General features: G+C 36.7%; 1 long non-coding RNA gene across 2 annotated transcripts; it reads left to right on the top strand.

Annotated features, from left to right (window-relative positions):
- Nucleotides 1-323: 323 nt before the first annotated feature.
- On the top strand, nucleotides 324-15,861 carry LOC121379869. 2 transcript variants are annotated; one of them, XR_005958854.1, is made up of 5 exons: nucleotides 324-510; nucleotides 12,720-12,838; nucleotides 12,980-13,098; nucleotides 13,240-13,358; nucleotides 15,039-15,859. It is a non-coding gene; the product is annotated as an uncharacterized LOC121379869 (long non-coding RNA). The 2 variants fall into 2 exon arrangements; XR_005958853.1 differs by having other exon boundaries at nucleotides 12,720-13,098; nucleotides 15,039-15,861.
- The last annotated feature ends 10,955 nt before the right edge of the window (nucleotides 15,862-26,816 follow it).

Genomic DNA, 26,816 nt, shown 5'->3' with positions numbered 1-26,816 from the left:
AATATAACTAGTACAAAAATAAATCTAAAAGTATAACTGCCATCATCTATATAGTCCGTTCTTTGTAACTTATAATTTTAGTTTGATTTGACGTAAGAAGAAAAGTATTTTTGCGTGCAATTTAGAAAATAATCTCTTCGGAAATAAATAACATAGTAAATTCTATAATATAAAAAAGGCGTTCCCTGTGTTAAGCATTTAGTCGTGAAACAAAACGATGACGCGTTGATGTATAGTATAGGCCTATTTGGCTATTTGAGTCGTCTCGGTAAAGTTGTGTCCCTTTATTTTCATATTTTCACGTCTGTTCAGACAGACGTGGACTGGATTTCGGAACAAATTGACTTCTGTGTAACATAGGCTATACAGATTGTGCAGCATGCAGACAACGATCACGTTTATTTATAAATAACACAAGATTACTGCCAATAAATAGAAAACGAATGAGGATCGTGGCGGACACACGAATTGTTAAATTGACGCAGCTCGACGTTGATTTACCAACATCCGGTTAGTAAAAAACATCCGAATACGAGCAGTGATATAGGTTCCATTAGACCAAATCAATTCCTATTGCCGATAATGTTAACGTTTACTAATAAAACTGATATAAGCAGCGTTTCAACACACCCAGGAAGTACAGCAATAGAAAGTGTGGCACCTCACATCTAATCTAGCTGCAAGAAAATGGGGGGTCACATATCATTTAAGTCTAAGAGATTTAATTTATGTTTTTAATAGCAACCGTCATTTTTGCTGAAAATTGCAGTTCCATTTTTGGGGGTACCCCGCATTAGTTTCAACCTCTGGTATATACTGCATAACAACTGTATAACAAATAAAAGTGTATTTATTTATTGTCAATGGATAATAGTATTTGCACAAATAAGCAATGTCACATATTACTACCAATCACACCCACAGCTGCTTTTACTCCGTAAATATTTGACGGTGCACGTGGAATCTTGACACAGTACTCTCTTCTTTGGTACTATGCAACCTATATCAAAAAAATATATTTTTCAAAAAGTGTCCAACTGGGTGTTTTCATGACTATCAGGATCTTCTGTGTTCTGATATGATGTGACAACATAATTGAAAGTGTTGTTCCTACAGTGCAACCTGATTTAATGTACACCTCAGGAAGCATCAGTGTTATGCAAAGTTGTATACAAATGCAATGTATCATATTTAAAACAAATAATAAATAAAAATACTACTCTTGAAGATACATACTATGGGTTGGTTGTGTATGCTTAGTTGTATATGTAGTGTGTACATGCATAGTCAGAGTCTCTCATTTCCAATAAATAATTACCTTAAAACTCATTTATTGCAGTGACCCTGTGTTTTGAAAGACTTTAATGGGCATATGATAAGAACTTCACTAGAAAAAAAGCATATTACATGTGGTATCTGAATTGAACACACCACTGCATCCACAAATAGTAGTAAATTAATGTGGTACACATCATGGTGGGGTAAAAACCCAAGGTATGGACTATGCTTGGATGTCAAGTCACTGAATGCAGTATTTTCAAACCCATCAGCCTAGTTGGTTTTTATATATGCATTATTAAATCCACTGACAGCTACCAATATATCTGTTGATATTTTATTAATAATCTCCAGTGATTGGTGCTTACAGACATGTATCATATCTAGAGTTATCATTAGGGTTTTACATCTTTATTTTTTATTTGTCATAAAAAAAAACCATTCAATCCATCAAAAGAGTGCGAAAGTCATTTTTCTTTAATTATTTTCTGTTTTATCTGAATATAATATTTATATCATATGCATTACTACAATATGTAATGTAACACATCATTTACATAGTAATATTGGAAAATATAGCTTTACAAGTGTGGCGATAGTGGAAGATAATACTAACACACTCCTAGGTAGATTAACAAATGTGTCAAAATTGCTCTTGTACTTGGTATATACATTGTACTTCAAATACCCTTTACTATAGAAAACTCACTGAATACATGGACAAGATTTAATGAACTGACCTAAAGCTATCATTACCAAGCTTATATTTGTGTACAAATAAAGAAGAGAATGCAAAATGGCTACACAGAAACCACTTCTGTAGATTTTAATGTTTTTGCCAAACTCACAAAAACAATTGTAAAAACTCCCATATTTGCCTAAAATATAATTCACCAACCTAAAAAGTATGTTAAAATAACAGCAGAAATCAGATTATTTAAATATAGTCATTCCAGAGCCAATTGCATTCAAATACACATTGTTAATGGAGATCTAAAAGCTTAACCTAATATCAGCTAACATTATTTTTCAACTATAAATGAATTATTACTAACAGCTTATTTCATCTTGCCTACACTTATTATCCTAAATAAGATTAGTGTTATATGACATGTCCATCACCTTGGATAAATAAGCTTTAAAATATTTTAAGTAAAAAATATGGGCCAAAATCTCCAGTTGGTCAGCACAGACTTTTTTTCAAACTCTATTCTCAGCAGTGCACAGTAAATTAATGCCAAGGTCAAGGTCATTATGAACTCCCGTGCCTGAGTGTAACCTAATTAAGCAATTATGACTGTCAAATAACAGTAAATGGCACACAATATAAAATAATGATAATATAGTGAATATATGCTATAGGTTCCATTAGACCAAATCAATTCCTATTGCCGATAATGTTAACATTTACTAATAAAACTGATATAAGCAGCGTTTCAACACACCCAGGAAGTACAGCAATAGAAAGTGTTGGCACCTCACATCTAATCTAGCTGCAAGAAAATGGGGGGTCACGTATCATTTAAGTCTAAGAGATTTAATTTATGTTTTTAATAGCAACCGTCATTTTTGCTGAAAATTGCAGTTCCATTTTTGGGGGTACCCCGCATTAGTTTCAACCTCTGGTATATACTGCATAACAACTGTATAACAAATAAAAGTGTATTTATTTATTGTCAATGGATAATAGTATTTGCACAAATAAGCAATGTCACATATTACTACCAATCACACCCACAGCTGCTTTTACTCCGTAAATATTTTGACGGTTCACGTCGAGCCTTGACACAGTACTCTCTTCTTTGGTACTATGCAACCTGAATGTAAAAGAAATAGCCTAACAGTGTTCGAAATAAGCACTTGTCCATTTGTCTCGACAAGTGAAAATCTGCTCGGATAAGCCAAATGTACCTCAATGGTTGTCCAGTAGACACGTGAAAATGTTCAGTGCAGATTTATTTTAAGCAGTCAAAAATAGTCCTTGCACTTGAATAAAACTAACCACTTGTATTGGCAGACAAGTAGATAATTTTCTACATGTACTTATACGGTGAAAATATCTGCTTATTTCTATCGCTAACAAACAACCCTTATAATTATATTATTAACATTTAAAAAAAAAAAAAAAAAAAAATTATCCCGTCGCGACGAGTCGTTGTGGGGATATAGCGTCTTGCCCATACGTAGCGTACTAGCCTAAGTCATGTTTTGGTGAGAATAAGCATTCGATTCTAAAGTTTGCCTATAATGTCATTATGGTTATAAACAGACCTGTTATCCAAATTACTACCTTTTTATTAGTATTTCTTCGCTTCAAATGAGCACCATAGGCTGCTATGTAGCAAAGGTTTTTGCATATGCGTCAAGAACTGAAGGACATGTCACGTGGTGGTTAATCTCGCACATATGTTTTAGGCTAAGAACTTGCGACGACAGGTTAATCTCAATCAAGTAAACCCCAGTCACGCTTTGAATTTCAGTTTTTGTTTTATTTACCTATTGTTTTCTAATTTAACTCTTCGCTGACATGTGGTTATCGGCAATCAGGAAAACAATTTACTTTAATGGTAACCGCACATGCAATGACTCTGCTTAGCCTATTACGTGTAGCGGTCTGAATGATACCTTTTTTGTTCATCAATTAACAACGGATTAGATGTCGCCGTTATATTCTTTTTGATATCGGTCTGACACAGGATAATGCCCTGTATTTGAGCAATTGGCATCACCGTTCCTGGCGACATAAATAGTAGGGTCCTAAATGTATAACCCACTACAGAATATCCTTGGCCCACCCGTGTTGTATGGAGTTCCTATCCTATCCTACTGGCATTAAGTGCGTTGGTTATATCATTTATAAAAATATTAAATAAGGTTGGTGAGATGACCGAACCTTGCGGGATACCATTGAAGATTTTAGTTTTATCAGAGAAGTGGCCATTTACCCGGACTGAAATAGATCTATTGTGAATAAAGTTATTAATAAAATTAAACATGTTTCCTTTTATACCTTTGGTTTCTAGTTTTTTGAGTAGGCCTTCCCGCCGTACCATATCGAATGCTTTTTCTATATCTATAAATATTGCTAGTACTTTATCTGATTTGCGGAAGGCATTATTAATACTATTTTGTAATCTTACTATCTGATCTATTGTAGAGTGTTGGGATCTGAATCCACTCTGCACATTAGTGATAAGTTTATTTTTAACAGATAATTATTGAGTCTTTTATTAATTATTGTTTCTAAGGTTTTACACATGTGTGATTTTAGTGTTATCGGTCGATAACTCCCCGGGAGAGAGTGATCTTTACCCGCTTTAGGGAGGCTAAAGCACTCTGCACGTTTCCATGCAGTGGGCATTTGACCCTCCCTCCAGATTCTGTTAAAAAGCGATAACACCACCCGTAGGGCAACATCAGGCATGTGCTTGAGTAGAGTATAGCTAATTTGGTCCAGCCCTGTGGCGGTACTTTTTTTGGCTTTAAGGCCTGTTTTTAGTTCTCTAAGCATTAAAAGTTTTTTAAATTCTAGGTTGTCATTAGTATCGTGATTAGTTGTAGGCGTATTATTTGTTGGTAAGGTACTATTTTTTGTCAGTTTATCTAGAAATTGTTTAGGGAAATTTTTATTGCTGCTATTTATACCGAAAGGTTTACTAAGAAGATTGACCTTTTGTTTATTAGTGGTAGCATTTTTATTTTTTTGAAGGACTGTGGTGGTCGCTCGGTGTCCTTGTATGGCTTTAACTTTACCCCACATTTCTCTAATAGATGTTCTATTATTAATCTCGCTACAGAAAGTTTGCCAGCTGGCTTGTTTAGCATTGGTTATTAACTTACTTAATTTTTTGCTATCTTATATTTAGTGTGATATTCTGGTTTTCCTGTTTTTTAAAAATATTTTACGCATTCTATTGCGATAACTGCATTTAGTTTTGATTTCTTCCGTCCACCATTTCACTTGTCTATTTTTAGTACTTTGTTTAGTTTTAGGTATGTTTTTTTCGGCGATTTGAAGTATTTCATTAGTTAACGCACTTAATGCCAAAAGTAAAACTAAATCACTTAAACCACTTAACACGGCTCTCTTTGCTGATGACTGCGCTATCAGGTCAATCCCGGCACTGTTTAACCAAATGCAGCAAGAGATGGACAAAATAAATAAATGGGCCTTGGACTGAGGTATTAAACTATCAGAAACTAAAACAGTCTGTATGCTTTTCAATAAAGTTACCACCCAACTAGAAAACTATCAATTAACCTCAAATAATAAAGTAATTCCGAGAGTTAAAGTATTTAAATTTCTAGGAGTCACCTTTGACTCCAAACTCAAGTTTAAAGAACATATCAATAGCTCAAAAAATACTCTTAATCTTCTAAGAGCCATCTCAGGTACTAGCTGGGGGACACAAACTGAAGCAATGCGCATGGTCTATAAAGTATGCATACTGTCAAGGATAGACTACGGAGCTCAGGCATACAGTTGTGCCTCACCAAAGTTACTTCAAAAATTAGATATCATTCAAAATAAAGTGTTAAGAATAATAGCTAAAGTCCCTTCCAATACCAGCGGCCAGAGTCTAGAAGTAGAATTTAACATCATGCCGCTGGAATACAGAAGGAAATTACAACATCTTAAATATCATCTTAAAATCCACTCACTTATATTAGATCACCCAGTTCAAGAACTTACCCCAGTAACAACTAAACCAGGAATGATAAGCAAAGGCAATAAAAATTTAAATGATTCATTCGCCACTACGGCCAATAAAATAGAAATAGAAACTGGCATAGATAATACACTGTTGGCAATGTACCACATTAACCAACCTATAGACTGCCATACACCATATTTAATTAAAAAGGCAACCGATGCCACGCCGTTCCCACCTTTAAAAAAAAAATCTTATTCGAAGCCGCAGCTAACGAAAATTATCCGGAGCATGTCCATATCTATACGGATGGCTAAAAAAACCCAGATAATGGTAGGGTTGGCTTCGCTGTAGCAGAAGAAAAAGTATCTAAAACCGCTAAAATTGTCAGATATTCCCGGCTGTCAGATAACCTATCAGTATACACAGCAGAACTGACAGCCATTTATGAAGCCATCAGCTGGATTATATTTCAAAAATACTCTAAAAGTGTTATCTTCTCAGACAGTCTCAGCTCAATTCAATCTCTACAAAATAATAAATCTACTAGACCAGACATCCTGGCAGCAATCTATGATAAACTTAAAATAACTAACCAATGACACTTAGAAGTAACACTAGAATGGGTCCCAGCCCATGTAGGTATCATCGGCAATGAAGTAGCAGACTACGGAGCCAAAACAGCACTTTCATTCAGAACTGATATCAAGCATATACCACTTGGAATTTCAGAACTTATGTCAAAAGCAAGGAAACATTACATTAATCTTTGGCAGTCATGCTGGGACCAAACCAAATCCGTTTGGCACTACAATATAAAACCAGTAGTTAATTCCATCAGGCCTAAACACTCTAATACCTACATAGATAAAATAATTACTAAAATCCGACTAGGCAGATTAATTCAACTTAATAGCTGCTCTTTCTCTAAAAATAGTGTCACGGGGATTCTATAATACCCGTAACTGAATAAAACACGATTATCCAAATATCTTTCCTAACTGTATATCTATTAGATCTCTCTGTAACGGGCGGTATTTACCCGAGTATGGCTCGTCTAGGTATGATCAGAGATACGATCTTATATAAAGTATATATGATTATAGCACGTTTAGTTCACTTGAAAACACAACAAAAACACAATACACTTTGGAATCTGTATTAACCTACGCTGACAAATGTACTGCCGCAGTAGTAATTTAATAACAACAATAATAACAACCCAGAACTGATCACTTAATTAGTTAATCTCTAGGTGTCTAGTTTACACAATATTCTAATCACTTCACCGTGACACAACACCCACACGTGTGATAATTGAGAAACGCTAACACACACACGTGTGATAATGGAGAACCGCTTCCAGGGGAACTTAATTAATAAAGGAATTACAACACTATTCCTAACTGGTTAATTTTTAATTAACCCTTACTACTCGTTCCGTAACCTTGTAACACAGAATTAATACTGGTACCTATCACAATAAAGACAATAACCTACAGTTTACCTAGGTCTTCTAGGATGACTGGCTAAGCTTTATATTACCAAATACTCGTATAAATATAGAACAGTAAGACTACGATTTACTTCGTCAGATGACCGAAGACACTGTCTAAAGAATATTGGTATAATACAGTATTAAAATATTTAAAGTCACATCAATCACATCAAGGTTATACAACAGAGCAGAAATAATATATTTACCCAAAGTCCAAACGGACTAACGTTCCCTGGGAGCCGTCCTTTTTGCTTCTCCCAGATATCTCTAAACCCTCGCTATTTATTCAAAAATCCCAGTGCCTGGGGGTACAAGGCGGTCCTCCCCCTATCAAGTGATATATCCCCAACTCCCAGAGACGCATTTTTCTCTTTGATCGCCAGACTTACTGACGCCTTGGTTGCCAAATCACGGTCGTCGAAACCGCACTCGCAGAGGTATTACGTAACTACTCGCCACATGGCCTCCGCACTTGGCTGGATGTGTATTAGAAGGTACGGTCGCGCGGAGCTATTACGTAACCAAGTGTCCACCTGGGCTTAAGTGCTTATTGGACTGCACACGGCCCTCTAACACAATTAATATCGTCACAGGCGAAAACAAAAATTAAGAGCATGTACCGTCACAAATAGAAATCCTGATTGTGTATGCGGTTCCCGGGAAGATATGAAACATTATCGCCTGGATTGCACACTGCACACCAATCAAAGGAAAATAATGTTAGACTCAATATTCGAAGCCAACCAAAATATAACAATTACGCCTAACATGATACTCAACCCAGATAAATTACATAAACATAAAGCCTTTAAGGCAGTCTACCAATATGTTCAAGCTACCAAACCAAAACTATAATACCTAACAGGGTGTATACTACCAAATCAAATCCCATAGACGACAATAGTAACATATGCGGCTAAAACTCCTACCTGCAACGTATCAACCGACATAAACGCCACGGATATAAATACTACCACCCCTTACACTTAAAGTGAATCAGAAAAAAATGGGGGTCAAGCTGCTCGTTTCTGAGATAACGGGTAGCGTCTATGACTACCCAAGTTTCGCACAAAATTTGAGTACTTTTTTTTACAGGTACCCCATACATGTTTAAGCACAAGGCTACTTGACACATTGGTACTAGATGAAATAAAATCGCACATTTATTTTACCCAGATGAAACTATTATTTTTTACAACCAACACACTCACATTTATAACCAATCACAGGACTTGTGGTGTTACTTCTCTATCAAAAGTTCGGTGCACCTCGAACTTTGACCCAGCCGGAAGTTATTTGGTATAGTACTACCAACAGTGCTATTAATATTTTCAAAACCACCCACTTGTACACCGCTAAGAAAGAACTGCGACCAATTCGAACTCAACTCGATGCTTTCTAACTTACGGTCAAAGGTGGGTAGGTAGAGATTTCCAAACCTAAGTAGTGCTCATTTAGTGCAACAACAGGCACTCATAACCTTTCACTAGTACGCCCCTAAGAAGGAACTGCAACCAATTCGAACTCTACTCGATGCTTTCCAACCTAGAGGCCAAAGGTGAACAGGTAAAGATAAGACCCACTATAGTGCTAATAAATTATTTATAGGGATTACTCAAAACCACCCACTTGTAAGCCCCTTCATAAGAGCTGCAACTACTATTGAACTCGGACCCGATGCACTCTAATGAAAGTGGCCGAAGGTGGGTCGGTAGCGAATATCCTAAAAACTAACATTGATTTTTGTATGAATATATGTATCTTGTGAATGTTAGACCCGAGCCGTGATTACCATCATAGACTAGGTAGAAATAGAAAGCTAATTAAAGGGAGAGTAAAGAGAAAGATTGGAGTTAAAATAACAAATTGCAATTGGTATTCACTTTCAGGTGAATTGGTGGCCCTTAAAAGGGCCGGTTTATATACAACACTATTGTCGCCAAATAGTGTTGCGAATGCGGAAGAAGTACTTCCGCATTCCACGAGGTCCAAAATTAACCCCATCCGGCAGGTAATCATCAGGATAGTGCATCAAGAGGGGCACTACGTCTCGCTTGACTAATTTCCGCAGCCGGCGATTCACCGCATTCCGTATAGTGTTAAAATGCGCCATAGTCATGTGAGGGGACTTCTTGAATACGCCCCGCTTACATATCTCCAGGAAGCATACCCGGCCTGCCCCATTTGCTAGAAACCGCTCTCTCAATGATACCAGCTGTAGCACCACGCTCTTAAGGTCGGTTTCAGGTGTCAAGTCGTTGCCTCCCAAATGGATTATCACTAAATCCGGCTTATAGCCAAGGGCCTCTGTTAGCAAATCCTCTGGTATGCGGTCTGACCGCATACCACCCCGTCCATAAAAACGGCATTCCGCATCTACTTTCAAATCGCCACCGGTTTGTTGCTCCAATCTCCTTACATAACTACTGCCAAAAATAGCTCCGCAAGCACTTGCGCCCACGACAGGCGTGCTCTACAACAGCTTGCTCTGAATGTGCACCTTAAACCCTATGACATGACATATCCTACTGAATACACTGAACCATCTATTACCGTGTGTCACACTGTCGTACCCTCATTTAAATTTAATTATTTTGATAGTGAGTTTGCTCAATTATTTTTCCCAGGGGGAAGGGCAAAAGCGAAAACGGAACAATGACCAAACGTACAACACGACAAAAAACTGAAAGTTACAACATGATTTAAGTGTTTGTTTTATTTTTCTGTTATACTTGTAAATGTGTAATGTTACCAAAAATTATATAAAAATCCAGTTATAATTGACCAGGAGTTTGGGCTAGTGCTTTATCTTAGTGGGCTAATGGTTTTCACAAACCCACTAGCCCTGTGGCTAGTGACTTTTCAAAATATGTGTCATATTGTTAACTATGTGACCTGTTTCGGTGAGTGAAACGTTTAGCGGTAGGCCCTATAGTGAGATCTTTCCGAAATCAAAGTTTTTAGTGTTTTATCAAAACATGTATCTTACTTAAAGCATGCACTTATAATAATTTATAAAAAAATATATTTATACAAAATGCAGTCCTCGAGAAATAGACTAATAACAAATATATTAATTCTTTTGTCAGGGAATTATTATAAGTTGAGCAAATGAATGGTTATAATGGTCAAATTGTTTGGTTAAAAAAAAAAATGATGCATTCAGAGTTAAATATATACACAGACATCCAGAAAGATACACTAGTGGCACCTATAGTCCGTTCCATCCGTTCTATAAAACTGTTTTCTTTAAATAATTTCAGTTTCGTTTGACTTAAGAAGAAAAGTGAAAATGTTTTTGAAATATCAAAAAGTACTATTTTTGTGTGCAATTTACAAATCAGTCGGCTCAGAAATAAATTAACTACGGTATTTTAAAATTAAAATCTTTCTTAAGAAATGTTTTGTTCACCGCCACAGTACAATGGAACAATAAACGTGTTAAAAGGCCTCTGAAAGTTTTTAAACTCAAACAATGAGCACACTTTTAGTGGCACCCCCACGACGACGTGACAATGAGACTTAATAGGCCATGCCGTACCTCTTTCAAAAGTCTGTGCCGCCCCTGTCAGGCTGTCACCATTACTAAAAAATAATAATTACAACTTCATTTCCTATCCCTTATCCAATTTACATGAAATCGGTAATTTTTCACTCTAAAATTGTGAACTGGTGTTGGAAGGTAAATTCCGCAATAACTCATAAAATAACACCATGCAATTCTGTCGGATGGTATAAATGTCATTGTTATGAGAGGCGGTGTAAAGTTAAGTTAAAATTTGTTTTGTTTAACGATACCACTAGAGCACACTGATTTATTAATAATCGGCTATTGTCAAATGTCAAACATTTGGTAATTTATACTAGACCGACCGCTTGTCAGGCGAGCGCTTTACTACAATTACGGTCCCGCGTAGGCCTAACGCGATCCGACAGTACTTGTATAATTTTTGAAGCTTTTTGACAGTGCCTACCGACGTCGTGGTTAGGCCATCGGTCTACAGGCTGCCAGGTACTGGGTTCGGATCCCAGTCGAGCCATGGGATTTTTAATCCAGATACAGACTCCAAACCCTGAGTGAGTGCTCCGCAAGGCTCAATGGGTAGGTGTAAACCACTTGCACCGACTAGTGATCCATAACTGGTTCAACAAAGGCCATGGTTTGTGCTATCCTGCCTGTGGGAAGTGAAAATAAAAGATCCCTTGCTGCCTGTCGTAAACGAGTAGCCTATGTGGCGACAGCGGGTTTCCTCTAAAAACTGTCAGAATGACCATATGTTTGACGTCCAATAGCCGATGATAAGATAAAAAATCAATGTGCTCTAGTGGCGTCGTTAAATAAAACAAACTTTACTTTTGACAATGCCTAGTTTTGTATGGTGAATATGTATTTGTTTAAGCATTATGGGTGTAACGAATGCACATGGTTGCGAATACGATATATATAACGAATGAGGTAATGAATACGAATATGTATTCACATCCATGAATACACAAGTGAAAAAGGTTTTGCAGACAGGAAGAACAATTTATTTTATTTGTTTAAAGTAAAAACTTATTAATTATGTGTGTGTCTATTGTCTAGTCCAGAATCGCATTCTTTTTAAGGAACACTAACATGTCCACATTTTCCCAGGAAAGTGCAGCTATCTGTGCTGTTACCACAACAACAGCAGTGGTAAATACGTGATCGCATGGCACACTTGTTGCTGGGATGCATAATAAATGTTTGGCTACGTGATTTAGATGTCTCCACCATGCAAGAGGAAAGTCACCCAGTCGGGTCCTCTGCGGCTTAAATCGTGTTAGTACATCCTCAGTTATTGAATTTAAGTTTTATTTTGCTTTAATCAGCAATTTAAACGCTTGCATATTGAAGTTACAATGCATACACTAACAGAATACGCTCGCCCGTGACTCTCACGTTATAAACGTAACTCGTAAGTCTGGTTGGTCTATGTGCTAGGATCTAATACAAAACGGGTCCGGATAATTATCAAAATAATCGAATCGGTATTGCATTTTTGGTTAGTATGACTTAAAAATATAAATTGTACGGTTAACATTACATATACGTATTCATGTATTCGGTTCAGCTTGTGACGAATACGAATGCAACTACGATACAGATCGCTGTTCGATGCACCGGATATTCGAGTATATCGTTACACCTCTATTAAACATATAAAATAATATACCCATCCACTAGTTCACAAGGGTGGGTTGAAGTTTGTCCAAAAAACTGTTTTTTGAAGGGTACATATTTCACAGTTTCATATTTCAATTACCAGGAGGAATTGCAAGAAGACAAGGAATTGCTTGAAACTGAAGCTCAGTATCTCAGAAGAAAGATTAATGAAATGAAAAAAGCAAGCTTAAAATCAATATGGAACTGAAAGCTTCTAAAACTGTGAGTTGCCTACTCTTAGTTTATGCAAACGTGTGCTTAACATCACCATCGTCATCATTGTTGTATTCAGTTCCCTATAAGTGTCCTAAAACTATTTTTGAATGGTACTTATTTTATAGTTTTTGTACTTATCATTACCAGGAGGAATTGCAAGAAGGCAAGGAATTGCTTGAAACTGAAGCTCAGTATCTCAGAAGAAAGATTAATGAAATGAAAAAAGCAAGCTTAAAATCAATATGGAACTGAAAGCTTCTAAAACTGTGAGTTGCCTACTCTTAGTTTATGCAAACGTGTGCTTAAAATCACCGTCGTCATCATTGTTGTATTCAGTTCCCTATAAGTGTCCTAAAACTATTTTTGAATGGTACTTATTTTATAGTTTTTGTACTTATCATTACCAGGAGGAATTGCAAGAAGGCAAGGAATTGCTTGAAACTGAAGGTCAGTATCTCAAAAGAAAGATCAATGAAATGAAAAAGCAAGTTGGAAAATCGGTATGGATTTGAAAGCTTCTAAAACTGTGAGTTGCCTACTCATAAGGAGTGTAGTGTGCTTTTTTCTCTCTTTGGGTTACGTAAGCTTCTCGCCATATTTAGTTGGAAATAGTCGACCAAATTCACATATTTGAAAGAATGCAGTAACATAAGAACATTGATGGCTTACATTGTTTCATGAATTGTTTAAACCACGTGACGAACAGCTCAGTCTGCATCCACCCAGACTTATGGACCACATACATGGCATGGGCAACTCAATTAACGTGCCCCTATCCACGAAGATTCAGGCACGCCCACTACGGATTTAGCCTCTGACTTCGCCAGTGACTAACTCCGGAGCAGGGGGGGGGGGGGTAAGTTTGAGGTGGGCGGAATTTGGAAAAAAGCCATTTAGTAAAGTCAACGCGAGCGCGGACCAAATAGCAGACACTTCGCAAACTTGAAGTAACACCGAGTGGGAGCTGTGCTCTGATTGGCTGGATTTCGATTCCTCGGTGAAGCCTGACAATTACCTAAGTCTACAAAGAGTAACTGCATCCCAAAACATGTCTGGACTCTAAAATTTGACCCAAAATAGTTAAGACTGCTCAGCCAAAAGGTTTTTAAGGTGATTTTGAGCAATTGATCGGGCGCCAAAATAAAATGCGTTAGACTATTTATAAAAAAATAAACATAAGAATTTTGAAGTCGATCGAAAACCATTAAAGTCTAACTCGCCCAGACCACATACAGTGAGCCAAGAGGTGCCCCAATCTTTAAATGATCTTTCATTCTCACCCTATGGAATATGATTGGTGGGATATAATTTCCAAGATTTTGCAGTTTCCAGTGTGATAATTGGCTATAGCCTAGGCCTAACTCTTTTATTGCATGTCTTGACTAACCGAAGACCATCATTTCAACACAAGATGGACTATATATACTTTAGAACAATTACGTACTGCGTGATGAAAATATTGCGATTTGTCAACAGTAGTCAAACCTGCGTATAGACAATATTGCGATTTGTCAACAGTAGCCAAACCTGTGTATAGACAATATTGCGATTTGTCAACAGTAGCCAAACCTGCGTATAGACAATATTGCGATTTGTCAACAGTAGCCAAACCTGCGTATAGACAATATTGCGATTTGTCAACAGTAGCCAAACCTGCGTATAGACAATATTGCGATGTTAGCTGTAGCACACATAAACTGTACTGAATTGCTAGATGTTACTCAACTGAATGCTTACCAGCTGTGTGTGACACGTGTTGTATCAATTAACAGGAATTGGCTTATCTGTTACATGCAGAATACAGAAACTTTACACAGTGGTATGTTGACATTTCAAAAATGCCTCTTAACTTGAAAATCCATGTAATCATGTATACATACGGCAGGCTAGTAAATTTTAGTTCTGGTTCAACGGCGCGGCTAGTGATATATTTTTTTATTTCTGATCCAGTTACATGTATCTCAAGGCAATAACTTACGACGAATGAAATTCCGGGAATTTCTGTTTTCTGAATAATAACAAGGTAATAATGCAATAAAGTAACATATTTATTTATTTTCAGGGTTTTTTCTTTCTTTCTTATCTGTACTATAGTGTAGCTAATTCACCATATTATTGCGTGAATAAAGTATTGCAATCATTATTCGTTCGTAATTTTCGCAACACTTTGTTAATATTATTCTTCCTTTTTTTTTTTTTTTGCCAGAGCCTGCTGAATACAAAGATTGCGTCCCAAAATAACACTGAGACGATTGCGGCCGAAGATCACACTGAAACGATTGCGGCCCAAGATTACACTGAGACAATGGTTACAAAGAAAATGATAAGATGGAACTAAAATCGAAACAGACAAATCGTGTTGGAGTGGTAGTAAATTCTAACGATTATGCTTCATAAATGTATTCATGTCACATAAAAATGAATAATTATCTGTTATTCTGATATACAAATTAATAAATACATGTGGAAACGAGCAGTGTTTAATAATTATAATATATGCACCTTTGATTTGATAGAACCATTTTAATACTTTGACGTTATAGTGTTAATGTTAGCTAGCATAGATTCATTCATTCATTCAATATTATATTCCCATCTCACCTTTTTAAAAATTACATACATGTTCTATAAAAATATAAAATAATATACATAATATTTTAAAAAACACTCAATACAGAGTTATGAGAGGCGATAATATTATACAAATAAATAAACATTAAAATGCAAGATAAAAAATGAAATATAATAGTTATAACTTTTCAAATAAATAACTTTTTCTTTTAAAATCTGTGCACAGGTTTTGGCACAAGATCGCATAATAAAATTGTTGGAAATAAAAATATCATTTTATCATGACAACTAAAATTACTAAAATTATCATTAATTACCGCAGCGTTGTTAAATAAAAAATTTCATATACATTTAGAGTTCATACATATAGTGTCTTTAGTACATATAATTATGTATTATAGTGATTTTGTATTTTCCAGGAAACGGGGGGGGGGGGGGGGGGGCACAAGCCACAGTTTTATCTTTATATAGAGTAGGAAAACAAAAACGTACATGTTTTATCTACTAGTGTGGGGACTGTGATTTCCGCCCCCGGTCTCCCCCCCCCCCCCCCCCCCCCGGTTCCTACGGGCCTGTTTTTGAACTGTCTTACAGGACAGAACGCTATATTAGCTATATTACACCTTTCAACAGAGAAAAATAGGTTTGACATATAGGAAACTTCAAAAGGGTAGCCAAGGCCAGTATACGTGACCTTAAACATGGGTCTTGATATCAAAACGACAGTTATGGAATATATAATCATAATGAAAAATGCCATGTATGTACTATAAAATGCACTTGCAATTATTTTGCTAGTCTGCTGAACTATTACCAATGAGTCAGTAGATAGTAATGAATGTATTATGTATTATTGTGTTACTGTATTTGTTCCTTTTAAAAAACCATATTACCAGTTACTCAGTAGGGGCCGTTCCAATATTACGTAACATTATTTTTGTCAAAATTAGGCACCCTCCCTCCCTCCTGTAACGCTCTGCACGGTTAGACCATACACCTGTAAATATTATGTAACGCTTGGAGACCCAGCCAACCCCCAACGATAAACAAGTCAAGCAATTAATATAATTTAATTAAGTATTGTTTTACTATCTGGGAAAGCGCAGCGCATTTCAAGTCGATTTATAATCGTTATTGCGTGTATACATCTAGCTATAACTACCTAGCTTCATTATACATTGTGGCCATGGCAGAATGTTTATGAAAACAAACAAATAAACAAACATTTAAGTAATTTTTTTTAAAGTGCGTTACGTGGTCAGTACACCTGTAATGCCACATACATCGTATTATGTTTGGTCTTACACTCACCCACACCCTCGAGTGTTACGTAATATTTGAATGGCCCCATATAAATAGTGATAAGTGCGCAACTATTATTATATTACTATATTTGCTGCTGTAATATGTGTATTATTGTTATTGTATTTGCTGCTGTTTAAAACTATTACCGGTGAGTCAACAGACAGTATACCTACCAGCCTGTAGTCCGATGGCTTAACCACGTTTAACTCCAGTTGTTTTAGGCTAGATACCCTCTTATCAACTGCGTTTAATGACCACCGTCGATGACTAGTACATCGCACCGTTAATCCAGATTAAAAACACTTGTTAATTAACGAACACAGCTATGCGACCGACGACCTTTAAAGGACCGCTGTTTATCAAGCCAATTGGTTATATCAACAAAAACATCTTACGTTTTTGTTTACGATTGCCGACATTTCTTTATAACTTGCACTAAAAAAACCAATTGTGGCCGCGATAGCAGGTTCATTTTCGCTTTTTTATGACAAAAGTGTGGCCACTGGCCGCGTTGAGCAGGTGGTTGCCATATAGAGGTAAAATATATAGTAAAATTCATTGGGGGGACATCAGGGTGGCCGCCATGGACAGGTGGCCGCCATATGAAGGTGGCCGCGAAGGCAGGTTTGACTGTATATTAAAATGTATTATTATGTTACAGTATTTATTGTTTCTTAAAACTATTACCAGTTCAAAATGTATTAATAAACATGTATCATTTTGTTACTTTATCTGTTGCTTTTTAAAACTATTAAGATGTAGTTAGTCAATAAATGTATTATTATGTTACTGTATTTATTGATTTTTGAAATAGTCTATGACCCAGAAGGGTCGGTCGGTACCATCTGGGGGGGGGGGGGGGGGGGGGGGACGAATACTCATAATGATTTATGTTGTGGCCTACATCTCTATAGATGGATAGCATTGCAGGACTCACAGCTTGCTGTGTGTATCTATCCGTTTTGTGACCCTACGCCCATTTTCACGACAGTTACATTTTACAGAATTGCTAAAGGGTGACTCATTATAAAACATTTGTTAGAGCATTTAGGAATTTAAAAAAAAAAAAAAATTAGAGCATTGGGAGTGAATAGATGGGAGAATTCAGATATGTCACCAATATTGAAATCCTTTGAGAATTAGGGTCTCATATAAAAAAAAATTCTGTAATGTTGCAACATAAAATTCACAGTTTTATTTTTCGGTAGAAATTTAGCATAAAGTTTAAGCTCAACACCTCAGATATTCTCGTTAAATGTTCTAATTACAATAGAAGCTAATTTGGACATCCAGTTATTATTTCCATCCTATAAATAAAGTTGTGTTGCATGATTTGCTGTGTAATTATACATTTCATAACCCTACCGCTATTTTTTCAACATCAATATTTCATTGGAATTGTTAACAGTGACTAAATAAACCACATTATAAAATATTTATTAGGATTGGCAAGGCACAAATAAGGGAAAAGCAAGTTAGTGAAATATAAATTTCAGAAATGGAAGCAATCGTATCATCTCTACAGGGTTAGGGTCTCACGTAACACTTCTTCTTTTTTGCATTACGTACATGCAATTTGCACCATTTCACAACAGTAAGTTCACTTAACATTTAGGTTGACACCCTCAAATGTTCTGTTTCAAGGATTTTACTGCACACAAATCTACATTAGGCTGCTAAATACTACATAGGTCCTACATTTAAAATTAATTTGACGTTATATGTTGCTGAGATGCCATCGAAATGAGTTCTCATTAGACTAAAACCGATTAAAAGTCTGTTATTGATTTAAAACCCATACAGATCATGTATTTATTGTTATTTTTGTAATATAACCATGACTACAACGGTATTGTTTAAAATTGTATCTTTATACAAATAGGCATACTGTTGATTCCACAACTTAAAATATCAAAACGACAAACTTTTATTATATTCCAAGTTTACCTTGCATTAATACACTGGTAAGTGATTCAGCTGTATACGTTTCCTAAAATTTAATAATGCACACTACATTCATAATTATGTTGAACTAATCCAGGCACCGAAAAGAACATGACAGGGTGTGCCATACTTCCTGATTAAGACAATGATAGAGCTTTATGTCTCCTAAAACAAAAGGCTACCACGAATGAGCACTTTTCCAACCACATTTAGTATAGTACAGACGAATCTAGCTTCGGACAATTTTGATAGACTGGAGGTGGCATCATATTTAAAAAAAAAACATTTAGCCTAATACGGACGAATCTAGTTTGGTACAACATTGATAGACTAGAGGTGGTTCTCAATGGTGGAGCAAATGTTTGAAATTATATGTCTCTGGTACATGTGTTGGACCACAGTCACTGGTAATGGATGGTATCAATGATAAAACCAAACCCCAAACATTTAGCTAAAGTTGCTTGGAGGCTAGCAAGGCAGAAAAACACAGATAAATGGAAACTTCAAAGTTGGACCGAATTCAGTATGAGTACCAGAGACTTCAATATGAACCATCTCAAAGATACCTGCCTAATATCAATACGTCATGTATAGAGCCGACGATTGTAGTTGAAATTGTGAACCAGAGCATATAATAAAACTACATTTACAAACCATTGCCGTACTGATGAATCAGTTTGCAAAAACATAACGACGGCTAGATCATTATTATCTTAAGAATGGAACCATTCTTAGTGCTATAGGTATCATATGATGGTGATTTCAAGGCTTGTACATAGGCATAGGGGTATAGGATTGCTGAAGACGTAGTTAGCTGAGTCCTTGAAATCGAGATGTACAACCAAGTACAAGTATAGTATGAAACTCTAGAACGTCTTATGAGACTAGCCTGGTCAGTTTACTATTTGGGCAAAACGCCAACCAAAGTTTTAGCAGAGTTAAAGCATCTCTGGAAAAAATTATTAAAATGTCCCACAGAAATGAAGAGTTTGTGATGCCTCACATAGATGCATTGCTTAGCCTTCTGCGAGAATCTCATGTGGGAATTGCACTTTAGTGTTATTAAGTTAGTGATTTCATGGTGCTCTCTTTGACAAGCTGTATTATGGCACATACACACCAATTTATTAAGCATAAAACCTATCTTCCATATGAGCACCCTGATATGTTTGAAGCCTTCAGATTGGCAGCAATTTTCCTTTAGACTTGGCAAAATGATTGGAATGGTGCGGTTGCGAACAAGCTTCATGCTGTCAAGCCAGTCCTTGAAGAGTGGCAGTGCAGGAAGGATGTAATAGTTTTGTGTCGTGCTTGCATCGGCCATACATATTTGACCCATTTATTTATCTGGAGTAATCATCTGAAGGACACTAGAAAATATATTTTTGGTCAAAGAAAGGTGATGGAATTCTTTCGATTCCATCCAGAACTTTTCTTATAATTTTTACATGATACTGACTTTTATTATAAATTTTAAGTTTATGTATCTGTAATATTTGTATTTTTTACACAGTTCTTTACACTGTTTTTATTTAACTGGGTTTTTTTTTTAATTATTAATGTTGCTCATCACTTAAGTTTTGCATTTACCATAGGCTCCCAATAGCCGATGTATATTTCGTGCTGGGGTGTCGTTAAACATCTATTCTATTTTTCAGATTGGCAGCATTTTGGATCAGATTTATGGCAACAATATTTGTGGATACATTCCTAAAACCCACCAAATTAAAGTGAACAAAGATACCCGGACTCCAGAAGACGATACAGCAGAACATCAACGTGTCGTCACAAAGAGTTTCCGAAACCAAACGGTTAAAAGGATTATGAACATATTCCACAGTATTGGTAGTAAGCCTCAAAGGTTTTTTTTTTTGGTGTTTTTTTTTTTTTGGGGGGGGGGGGGGGGGGCGGGGTTAAAATTGCTTTATTGTCCCAGAAGAATACGTAGTGTTAGGGTTGGGGCCCTAAATCACTTCAATACATAGCATATATATATATATTAGTAGCAACATATACAGGTAATTACATAGACATATCTAGTATGAATAAATATTCTTTAAACTCCTCTAGCGCACTGACTTAAATTAAAAAGAAAGATAGAAAAGAAAAAAAGAACAAGAAAAGAAAGGAAATAAGGAACGAAAGAAGGAACAGAGTTACTTCGTGCATGATTGCGCATATATGACAGTATCTTCATAAGGATACCCACATACATAAATGCATACACATATATATTATACGTGTACATATAGTCACACGTGTACCCACATCTACCAAAAATATATACGGAAGAGATTAAATTAAAAGTATTATATTTGTTCTAAAATGTAGTCTGAATTTTGTTTTCAAACAAGCTGTTTCCATGTCTATATTATCTTTAAGTCTCAATAAAATAGTGTTTGCCACGTTGCCCATTCATTATTAAATACATCGTATTTACAAGTTTTTAAGAGAATATACCTTTCCATTTCAAATTTATGTTGCATTATGCCTCATTCAAAGTTGGTTAAATGCATTTGCTGAGAACATCTTTACTGCAAAGGCAGTTTCAATGGATACTGCTTTTGACTTGATGAAGAACAATGTTATGCAACCTTCAAGGGTGAGCGACTATATATAACAAGAAATCCCATGACAAAATCAGAATACGAAATGCTGAAACATTAGTCATTTGTGCCAGGAAAGTGAATTAAAGACCAATCACTGTTTGAGTCCATCACTGAGCTGGCACAAGGCATAATTTCCTGATATCCTTTACCATCCATTGGTATCTCTACCATGGGCATTGTTGCAGGTGAATTTGACATGAGCAGACAGCCTAATAGAAAATGTTTAACTATTGTAACAAGGACAAACGGGTATCATAGCAGCATATATTGTAAAAAAATTGATAACCTTTCGCAGTCAGATCACACACACACACACACACACACACACACACACACACACACACACACACACACACACACACACACATTATTACTTTTCTAGTCAAAGAATGAAGGAAGGCAATATACACAAATATACTCCAAGGCAAAGTGTTTTAATAACAATATTAAAATAATACCCAAGGATGTGTGCTATCCGGTGTTTTCAAGTGCAAATTGGCCGATGCTTGCTATTGCATGCAGCTTGTGCTGCAATTGGGGGATAAAAGTAAGTTTTCTGTAGTTCAGAAGACAGAAGCTACATTTTGTGCTTGGTATTCCACGATATTCCTAGAGTCCCATTGCTCTCATAAATGTGGTCCTGAAACAGGTGCAAATATCGTTGAATCCGTATTGACAATAAAAATGTTTGTAGAGCTACATACACTTGGGGTTACACTGTCAGTGTACCATGGAATCAGAACCAAGTTTCTAATTCGAAGCCTTTTCGAAAGAACGTACAACATGACGAAACATTACAAAATGTACTGACAAATGTTCACTTCACCTATTTTTTTTATCACACTTCTTCTCTTTCTTCTTGAAAAGGAGGAGTCACTTCAACTTTTTTCAATTATAGATTAGAGCCTGCCAGTGCCAGGGTATGTTTTTGTTCTGTGCAAGGAAGGGCAAAATCGAAATAACGTCATCAGCAAATAGCTTCACAAATACTTCATAGATCGAAGATCTAACTAATGTGTGGGAGTCCAACAAACATTCAGAGCCCCAAAAAAGGTGTAAACCTAAACGTCAACTGGAATGACTTTTGTAAAATGGCGAAAATTGCATTACCTAACGTAAAAAAAAAGTCTTATGTGAAACCATAACCTTCAAATAAAGTCAGTATTGCTTCCATTTCTCAGATTTATATCCCACCAACTTAATCTACCCTTAGTTTTGCCATGTACATCTTAATAAATATTTTATAATGTTTTTATTTAGTTATCATGTTAACAATTCCTTTGAAATATTGCTTTTGAGGAAAGGGTTATCACAAAGGTCGTTACAAAGAAACACTTCCACGAAAACTTTATATATACGATGTAAATATTAACTAGATGTCAACATAAGCTCCTGCTGCAATAAGATCCATCACAAAGAATATTTGAGGTGCTGAGCCTAAACTTTATGTAAAATTTCTACTGAAAAATAAAACAGAAAAAGTGTTATACGAGACCCTAATCCTTAAAGGCTTTCAATATTGGTATCATATCTGAATTCTCCAATCAATTAACTTCCAAACCTTCATGCTTGTATTCCTAAATGCCCAGACAAATATTTTACAATGCTTTTAATATAGTCACCCTTTAGCAATTCTGTAAATATATAAATGTCGTGGAAATGGGGGTAGGGTAAAAACAAAAAGGGGGGCGGGGTAGATACATTAGTCCTGCAATGCTATCATAAAGTTTCCATCCCTAGGCATGTAGGCATTGACAAAAATCACTGAGCATTCGCCCACCCCAGGTGGTACCAATTGGTCAAAGTTTGGGTCCTGTCTCATGGATTAAAACTGCATTACCAGTGAATCAACTCGAAGTAATAAACGTAGTATTGTGTTACTGTAAATGATGGGATTTTTAGTAAACAATTAATAATACAAGTGAATCAGTAGAGCTATGCATAGTAATAAATGGCATATGTTATTATAGTGTTTCAAGGCATATTGTCACAGACCACTGACCTTTTTAATGGTTTAACAAAGTATTACCTGAACAAAAATAATTTGATTTGTCCCTAAATGTACTTTATTCAACCATCTTCATAATCACCATACTGCATTTATTAATGACATTTTGTAAAAATAACTGAATTATGGCAATGGTCCATAATTCAAAAACTAAAATTGCCGAGAGGGATGACATGGATTTCACTCCATCATGGTTCAGTTAAGGTGATGCGATAGCTAGATTTGGTTTCCAACAATTAATGTCATTTTTATTTATTATCCATTTTTAGAGAAATAAGGTCCTTAAATCCGTGACAGTATGCCTTTAAAGAATGTTGAAATAAATTATAGCTAATATGAAAGGCAGTGCACATAGTTGGGGATAATGGTGAATTACAGAGAATGATATCCCAGGAGCCAAATTAATTCATGAGTCTGTTGAAGAGTACGCGAATTATCAATTAAAGAGTTAGCTGAAGTCGTGTGGGTTGAACTGCGGTAAAAAGACAAAAGTTAATGAAAACTCTCTCTCTCTCTCTCTCTCTCTCTCTCTCTCTCTCTCTCTCTCTCTCTCTCTCTCTCTCTCTCTCTCCCTCCCTCTCCCTCTCCTCTCCCTCTCCCTCTCCCTCTCCCTCTCTCTCTCTCTCTCTCTCTCTCTCCCTCTCTCTCTCTCTCTCTCTCTCTCTCTCTCTCTCCCTCTCCCCCTCTCCCTCTCCCTCTCCCTCTCTCTCTCTCTCTCTCTCTCTCTCTCTCTCTCTCTCTCTCTCTCTCTCTCTCTCTCCCTCCCTCCCCCTCTCCCTCTCCCTCCCTCTCTCTCTCTCTCTCTCTCTCTCTCTCTCTCTCTCTCTCTCTCTCTCTCTCTCTCTCCCTCCCTCTCCCTCTCCCTCTCCCCCTCTCCCTCCCCCCTCTCTCTCTCTCTCTCTCTCTCTCTCTCTCTCTCTCTCTCTCTCTCTCTCTCTCTCTCTCTCTCTCTCACTCTCTCTCTCTCTCTCTCTCTCTCTCTCTCTCTCTCTCTCTCTCTCTCTCTCTCTCTCTCTCTCTCTCTCTCTCTCTCTCTCTCTCTCTCTCTCTCTCTCTCTCTCTCTCTCTCTCTCACACACACACCACCGCTTCTGCCCCGAACTCTGTCACTGTTTCAAAGGGACTTTCCGAGAGGGCGTATGTTGATAAATTGTCATATTATTCTGTGTTTGAAAACCTCCAGCTAAGTTCAGTAGCATAAAGAAAGAAATGTTTTATTTAACGACGCACTCAACACATTTTATTTACGGTTATATGGCGTCAGACATATGGTTAAGGAGAGGAAACCCGCTGTCGCCACTTCATGGGCTACTCTTTCCGATTAGCAGCAAGGGATCTTTTATTTGCGCTTCCCACAGGCAGGATAGCACAAACCATGGCCTTTGTTGAACCAGTTATGGATCACTGGTCGGTGCAAGTGGTTTACACCTACCCAATGAGCCTTGCGGTGCACTCACTCAGGGTTTGGAGTCGGTATCTGGATTAAAAATCCCATGCCTCGACTGGAATCCGAACCCAGTACCTACCAGCCTGTTGACCGATGGCCTAACCACGACGCCACCGAGGCCGGTCAGTAGCATAATGGCAAGAACATTAATTACTTCTAGACTTATTGGCTTGATAGCTTCGCAGATCGATAACATTTCTAGTTTCATGAACATTTTTGTAATGATACAACTTTAAAGGCCAGCATATTATCGCCCATTAGCTTCTGTGGTTCACTTTGAGTATGATCGTCGCATAGGTGCTGAAAAGCCAGGATCAATTGTGAATAATAATTATGTAGTACTAGTTTTGGGTGTGCGTGTGTTTTGTTTTGTTTTTTGTTTTTTTTGGTTTTTTTTAATGACACTACCAGAGCACATAGATTTATTAATCATTGGCTGTTGGATGGCAAACATTTGGTAATTTTGACATATAGTCTTAGCAAGAAGACCCGCTACATTTTTCTATTGGTAGCAAGGGATATTTTATATGTACCAGCCACAGACAGAATAGGTGACACCACGGCATTTGATATGCCAGTCGTGGTACATTGGATGGAACTAGAAATAACCGAATGGGCCCACCGACGGGGATCGAGCCCAGACCGACAGCGCATCAAGCGAACGTTTTACCATTCGACCACGTCCTGCCCTACACTGTATGGTTGATGTAGTCAATGACAGAAAAGGTTCGAATAAGCGATGAAGAAAACATTTAACACTTTACTAGGGTGAAAATGTTTAAAGATTTGTTGTACTGGTGTATATATATAAATAAAATAATAATAATAATAATAATAATAATAATAATAATAATAATAAGAAGAAGAAAGAAACAAAGAAACAAAGAAAGAAAAGAATGATTCTGTTTATATTTGAGGTAATTTTTGAAGATATTTTTCTCAGTTCGTTGCCGAAGACAATCATCTTGAATTTTTTTTTTTTTTTCGTACACTTGTACGAAATTACTGGGAGACTAAAATAATTTTGGGCTAAGTACAGGTGCACAAAAATAATTTTTTTTTAAAGTTTACAAACATTAGAACGACTGGAAGTTTACACACTGAATATAGGCCATACATGACGATATTCTGTATCCTACAAGAAATATTTAGTAGGTCTATGTACTTTTAGCGTTAATAGTTTTTATTAGTCGAAAACGTAGGCCTATAGGCGTTGGAAACGGGAAGGGGGGCACTTTCCCAAACAAGCTAGAGACCAGCTGCAGGGTATGTGTCCCCCCCCCCCCCCCCCCCAGTTGAAACGCGATCTAGGCTAAATATGGCATTTTTTATTTTTATTATTATTATTTTCTGACAGTTCACATGCAGTGGCGTAGGCGGAGGAGGGGGGTTGGCCGCATGCCCCCCCCCCCCCCCCACACACACACACACACCAATAAAACTGTTTTTTATTGTATTAAATTACATACATACTTAGTGTGCCCCCTCCTCCTTCCAATATAAAATCCTGGCTACGCCATTGTTCACACAGATTAGATGCAGTTCATAAATAACAAAGCCTAGTAGGAAAAGACAACTTTTCAGACTTTTATAGCAATAACTAGGCTACATAATTAGCCTATGTAGGCCTACATGTACATTGATTACGTCAGTGCTCGAACTACCCTAGATATAACTAATTCCAAATTACTACGCACGAGCGTAAGAAGGTGCCAAAAGGTGGTGGTGGTGGTGGTGGTGGTGGTGGGGGGGGGGGGCACACATTTATATTTACAAATTTTTACACTATTATAAAGCAAATATAAAGCAAAATATCTGAAAAGTGGGGCACATGCCCCCTTTCCCCCCCCCCCCCCCCCCCCGTTTCCTACGCCAGTGCTACGTGTTCCACAAATTATATTATCCTACAATTTTAATATGTTATTCGATACTAAATTCTGAACGCACAATGATTGCAATTTGTGATTGGTAAATATCATATATTTTGGCATCTATAGGTCTAGATTGTCTGGACATATTTTGAACCATACATTGTCAGATGCATTCCTTTATACAGGCAATGTTTATCAATATCAGAATTATTGGAAGTTGTTGATAAAA

Source organism: Gigantopelta aegis, chromosome 8 (assembly GCF_016097555.1).
Source record: "Gigantopelta aegis isolate Gae_Host chromosome 8, Gae_host_genome, whole genome shotgun sequence".
NCBI lineage: Eukaryota > Metazoa > Mollusca > Gastropoda > Neomphalida > Peltospiridae > Gigantopelta > Gigantopelta aegis.
The sequence above is the reverse complement of the archived record's forward strand: the minus strand, read 5'-3'. Positions and strand labels throughout refer to the sequence as shown.